The 6,681-nt window shown below is 48.2% G+C and overlaps 1 pseudogene; it reads left to right on the forward strand.

The window, feature by feature from the left end:
• Nucleotides 1–4,349: 4,349 nt before the first annotated feature.
• LOC110596304 lies at nt 4,350–4,643 on the forward strand (annotated as a pseudogene).
• The last annotated feature ends 2,038 nt before the right edge of the window (nt 4,644–6,681 follow it).

Genomic DNA, 6,681 nt, shown 5'->3' on the forward strand with positions numbered 1-6,681 from the left:
ATGTTCTCACTCATAAGCAGACCCTGCACATTTACCGTAATACTGTAAGAAAAGGATTGGCAGTAGCGGGATACTGTCGGGCCGGGGAGGGGGGCACAACATCAATAAGGGTACTGAGACAGGAGATAGCTAGAAAAAAGGTTAGGCAGACAGACAGGCCGGTCCTCTGGTAACAATGTAGCAAACTCCCTGCAGACCTCTCAGGCTCAGCATTGGTAAACAAGCACCCAAGAGCCTCTCAAGCTAGAGCTAAAGTCCTGACTGCTGGGGTCAAAAAACCAACCAATCGGCTCACCATTAGGTCTCTACCTTAATACTGACCAATCAGAACAGCTACAGCTCCCAGCTAGTGCTAGCCAATCGGCTCGGACTTAGGGCTATATAAGCAACAGGTTTTCGGCCCCAGGTGGGCAACCCCTTTGGGTCCCCTCCTGCTGTGGGAGCTTATCCATCCCCCATAAATCCTGCTTTCTCTCCTTCCGGGTGGGCTGTCCAGGTCTCTCGTTCTTCCTGGGCATGAGACAAGAACCTTAACCCTGAAGAGCTGCAACCTGTAGAGCTGCAGAAAGTCGTCAGAGTGGCAGAGTCATGCACCCCGGAGCCTGGCTTGCCAGCTGTCGGAGCCAGCTGAACCAGGAGAGCTGCCGGAGGCAGGCGAGTCTCTGCAGCTGAGGCACCCAGGCGGCCAGGCTTGCCAGCCAATCCCCCTGGCTCAGTACTCAGGGCTTGGCTTGCCAGCCAGTTAGCGCTGACACTTGTGGGGCTAGGCTTATTAGCCCCCCCCGGGCCACGGCCCTTTCTGGGGCTTGCCTGGCTGACCCATTGAGCTGACGCGCTCGAAGCCCAGGCTGGCCTGAAAAATCCGCATCCGTACCTGATCTCAAACCAGGCTAAATGGGGACCAGAGGGAGGCCCGAGCTTGACCTGTACGATGTCCACTTGTGTAACTAATCCTGAATTGTACCACACACCCTTAAAATATCTTTTTAAATTTAAAAGCAAAAAAGAAACCTCATCTCTACAAAAAAATAAAAATAAAAATATAAGCCAGACCCTGTGGGGGGTGCACCTGTAATCCCAGCTACTCAGAAGGCTGGAGCTGAAGGATTGCCTGAGCCCAAGAGGTTGAGGCTGCAGTGAGGCGTGATCGTACCGCTCCAATCCAGCCTGGGCAGCAGAGTGAGACAACTCAAAATAAATAAACAAATGAACAATAAGAGGAAAGAAAGAGAGAGCGAGAGACCGAGGGAGGAAGGAAGGAAGGAAGGGTTTGCGGTGTCCTGAAACGTTATCACATTATGTGACAAAATCTTAAGTTCTGGATTTTCTTTCCATTTTCACCACCCTCATACTGCGTGATCTTTCAGGAAAAAAGCACCAAAAAGCTCAGCACTTATCTTGACTCCAATTCTTCCTCCTGAGAAATGCAAAAATGCAAATTTTATTTTATTTTACTTTTGAATTGGAGTCTCACTCTGTCGCCCAGACTGGAGTGCCCTGGCACGCTCTCAGCCACTGCAGCCTCTCCCTGCTGGGCTCCAGAGATCCTTCCGCCTCAGCCTCCCAAGTACCCAGAACTACAGGTGCGTGCCACCACCCCCAGCTAATTTTTGATTTATTGTAGAGACGAGGTCCTGCCAAGTTGCCCGGGGCTGGTCTCGAACCCGCGGGCTCAGGCAATCCACTCGCCTCGGCCTCCCAAAGTGCTGGGAATACAGGCTGAGCCACCGAGCCCAGGCAGAAATACATACTTTAAAGTGGTTCTAGAAGATGTGGAGAACGAGTTTATTAGGCAGAAGAAGGCAAGAAAGACAGGGTTTGAGCCCCAAACCTCCACTGGTCAAGTGCGTGCTGGAAGTTACTCCCCTCTCATTGACGGGGGCCCAAGAGGTCCTGCTCACCCCCAGCCCCGGCACTGTCCCATGCCCAGGGGCCAGGCGGGTCGCGACTGGGGTGCACCAACAAGGCTCCTAGAATCTCCAGCTCTCCCTACGGCCAGGACCCTCCTGGAAACTCTGCTGCAGCCCCAGTCCCTTCCACTCTGACTCTTCTTTCTGGGTCAGACACCCCCAGGTTGAAGACTTTGCAGCCCCTCCACTCTTGTAGGTACACCCCTCCCCGCACCTGCATCCGGTTCTGTCTTGAGTCGCTTCTCAGCTACCCTGGGCTAACAGACGGCGCCTCCATGTCTACGAAAAAGAGCAGATAATCTAGCGTTGTTTTAACAATGAAACGACTGCAGATTTGAAATGGGACAGGTACTTCCCTTGGCATACTGTGGGGGCATGCCCAAATCCCTCTAAACCCACCCACCCCTCATTGGTAGCCATCTCAGGGCTAGCCTTTTTTGTGTGTTTTTCAGGTACCTGTGTAGACAGGAAAGGAAGTCAGAGAGGATGGAAACTCGGGAGCCCGATTCAATCTTCACAGATGAGGACGAAGCGGGGAGAAGCTCCCAGGTATGGCTGAATCTCAAGGTGAGAGTCAGCAGTTCCTGAGACTCCAGGAAGCCCAGCAGGCTCTGCGCTCTGCTCTTCTAGCGGGCCCGGGGCCTTGGTGCTCTAGAACTCCCTTACCAAGGTGGCGCACCCCTCTTGGAGAGGCCTTCACACTGACGTGTGCCCCTGGCCAGGCTGCCACGGAGTCGCCGGGGAGCAGCATCTGGGGGTTTGCATGCTCTCTGACCCCAACCATCCTCATCCCTGAACCACACCTACAGTGTCCCCAGGGCTCTTTGGTAGACTGAGCCAGAGCCCCCCTCCGTGGACTCCTTTGGTGGGCTTTTCCTGATGTCACCTCCCAGCGTGATCACCTGCCCTTCCGGGCGCCCTCTTTCCCATGGCCATAAGGGTTTCCCCTGGGAACTCCTGCTGCTGTCTCATTCACAGGAATCCTGGTCTCAGGGACTTCTGGAGAATCCGAGTTAAGATCCCAATAATCAGAAATAGGAGGGGAGCAGCCGAGGCAGGGGAGAACCTGGCCAAACACAAGCAGCCTCCACGTCCCTGTAACTCCTTAAGTCTGATCTCTTAATCTAATCTCTTAATCTTGGGATGTCAGAGGGGACAGGCAAGTACAAACAACCCAATGAAAGAATCACCCCTCTACACCCCCCACCACAAAATCCTATTTAACAAGCAAGTAGTTGTTTTTTCCGCCCAAAACTTGTGTAAAGCTGTGATTCATATTAGCAAAAACTTGAAGGTACTGTGATGAACTATTGGGTGTCTTAGAGCCAAAAACATCTGCATCTGAATGAATACAGTTTTTGCTTTTCATCTAGAGGTTTTTGGCTCTAAGTAGGCAGAGCCTGAAAAATGTTACGGCCTGACTCATGTTAGCGAATGTTATATTGATTTAGAAAAAACAAATTGGCCAAGATGCAGTTTTTCAAAACTGCTATGCAATAATCTAATGCTAATTTCTCCACCGCAATTACATTCGGATCTGGCACTAAACAATGAGTAAATCAACTTTTCAATAGCCGTTTTTAGCCCGTCCCTATGACTGAATTATACACATTTCCCACGATGCTCTTAATTTCCCAACTCATTTCCTACCATAGTGGATATCATTTTTCTGAATGTCCCTTCATGATTTTGAGGCTGTTTCTGTATTTGAGTCGTCAAACACCTGATTTAGTGTGAGGAAAGCTTATGTCACATATAAATAACTTTTTTACTCTTTAGGGAAAGGGCCGGTTTACATGGCCTATGGGTAGGGGCTCATTAAAATGGGAAGGAGGGATTTACATGCAATTCATAGACTGTGACCACAGTGACCTCGTTTCATCCCCTTTCTTTTTTTTTTTTTTTGAGTTGAAGTCTCACTCCGTTGCCCAGACTGGAGTGCAGTGGCCGCTCCCAGCCACCACAGCTTGGACCTGCTGGGCTCCAGCGATCCTTCCGCCTCAGCCTTCCAAGTAGCTGGAACTACAGGCACGCACCGCCACGCCCAGCTAATTTTTGATTTTATGTAGAGATGAGGTCTCCAGGCGGGTCTCGAACCCGCAGGCTCAGGCAATCCACTCACTTCAGCCTCCCAAAGCACGGATTACAGGCTGAGCCACCGAGCCCGGCTGTTTCAACACCTTTCAACCACTCATTTTAATTTTTCTTCTGTCTGTGTTGCTCTAAGAATTCTTTTCCAGTCAAACCCACACAAATTCTGTTTGAAAATTAGTCTGATTCATTCTCTAATTTAATCTGTCAAAAGCCCCCATTAATGGATTGATAATCAATTGATAATTGCTCTCCTGTTTTGTAGAACTAAAAATGTTCTTAATAATGTTCTTTTACTGTCTGTAAAAATCAGGGGATTTGCTCTCTGGTCTTGGCCACAGAAGCAAGATGACAAAGGAAACGTCATCATTTGCAAAGCGTCACAATAAGACTCACACACTGTGCCTCCACTGTGGCTTTAAGGTCTGTCACCTTTAGAAGTTAACCTTTGGCAAATGTGGCTACCCTGCCAAGCGCAAGAGAAACTATAACTGGGGTGCCAAGGCTAAAAGACGAAATACCACCGGAACTGGTTGGATGAGGCACCTAAAAATTGAATAGCGCAGATTCAGACATGGATTCCGTGAAGCAACAATGACTAAACCCAAGAGGGCAGCCGTTGTGGTATCCAGTTCTTCTTAAGAATTTCAACAATTAGGCATGCGATAAATGTTCTGGTTTTTTTTTTTTTTAATGGGGGATTTTTCTAAAAGTGCCCATAATAAAGTTGACTTTCATTAGCTTTGGGAAATCCAAGGAAGTGATCAGACAAAAGTGTAATATAAAGTGTTACACAGTGTGGCACATCCCGTATTTCCAAGGATTGCCAAAGAGACATCACCTACTGTGTACAATTTCTTCAGTGGGTAACTCCCCTACAGCCAGGAGGAAGAGTCATATGTCCTTTGTAATCTCCCACCTAGAACCATAGAGAGCATTCACCCAGTGCAGCTGGCCCATGAAGCAGTGAAGTGGCTGTGATCACCTCACCTCAGGACACGCACCAGCGTCTTATCAGAAAGGAAGTGAAAATACTTCCTTGAAGCTATTCTTGGGCATTTGCCTAACACTTACCCCACTGCATGGCAGCTAGGGCTGTCATCACAGAGTACTATGGAACAGGACTGATCAACAGAAAAGGATTATTTTCACAGTCTGGAGGCAAGAAGTCCAAGATCACGGTGTCAGTAGATGGGCTTATTCTGAGGTTTGTTACCAAATAACGATCGATGTCGTCTTTTCCCTGAATATTCACCGTCTTCCCTCTGTGTGTATGTGTGCCTGTGTCCTAAACTTCTCTTCTTATAGGGATACCATATCTATGGGATTAGGGCCCAGTTGTATGACCTCAATTTACCTTCATTATCTCTTTAAAAATTCTATCGCCACATACAGTCAGATTCTGAGATTCTGAGTCCTGACTTCAAAATATGAATAAAGAGGGGACAGAATTTACCCCCTAGTCCCTACTTGGAGCATGTTGTAGCCATATTGTGCTAGCCTTGGCAGGTCCATCTGGCATTCGAACCGTGGTTTGGGTGTTTGCTGGGGTCTGAATGTGTCCCCTCCGAGATTCAAGTGTTGCTAGTATGACAGTATTGAGAGATGAGGCCTTGAAGAGATGATTAGGCCAGGAGGATTCCTTCCTGGTTAAGGGATTAAGGCCCTGATAAAAGAGGCTTCATGCAGCGCTAAGACATGAGACAGGAGCCCTCGCCAGACAACTGAACCTGCCTGCACCTTGATCTTAGACTTTCCAGGCTCCAACACCATGAGAAAATAATGTTTCTGTTCTTGATAAGTCACCCAGTACCAGGTATTCTGTTATAGCAGCCCAAATGGACTAAGACAGGGTACCACACTGGAGACAGAAACAGAAACCTAAGCCCTATTTAATTTACTCTCTGTTTCTGCCAGCATCTCACAACTCCTTATCACAGCGCTTACAGTGCTGGACAGAGGGGTCATGTCTTGCTGCAAGGCTGAGGTATTCTTAGTATGAAGCTATGGCAGCTACAACGGATGCCTGGACAAAGTTGCTTGTGACTTTGTGTCAAAGGAAATTCTCGAAACTGTAGCTAGAGAACATCCAAAAAAGGGTCCAGGTTTCAGAGACACAAGGACACAAGGAATGTCTGGATTTTAACTCAGCAACAAAGTTGGACCTGAAACATGATGACCAATATGGAGCCAAAATTGGTTTTCATATATATATATAAACTACAGCTCTAGGTGAGAGATTACAAAGAGCAGATGACTCTTTCTCCTGGTTGCTTGTGAATTGCCTCCTGAAGAAATTGTACACAGTGGGTGTTGCTGTTTGGTAATCCTTGGAAATATGGGACATGCCACACTATGTAGCTCTTTATATTACACTTTTTGTCTGATCACTTCCTTGGATTTCCCAAAGCTAATGAAATCAACCAGTCAACTTTATTGTGGGCATTTTTAGAAAACTCACCCAACTTTTAGAGACAATAAAAAGTTGATGTGTGAAGCCGGGCTCAGTGGCTCAGCCTGTAATCCCGCGCCTTTGGGAGGCTGAGGTGAGTGGATTGCCTGAGCCCGCGGGTGCGAGACCTCATCTCTACAATAAATTTTTTTAAAAAATCAGCCGGGCATCGTAGCGCATGCCTGTAATTCCGGCTACTTGGAAGGCTGAGGCGGAAGGATCGCCAGA

Source organism: Carlito syrichta, unplaced genomic scaffold (assembly GCF_000164805.1).
Source record: "Carlito syrichta isolate Samal-C Ts95f unplaced genomic scaffold, Tarsius_syrichta-2.0.1 Scaffold308208, whole genome shotgun sequence".
In the NCBI taxonomy this organism is placed as follows: Eukaryota; Metazoa; Chordata; class Mammalia; order Primates; family Tarsiidae; genus Carlito; species Carlito syrichta.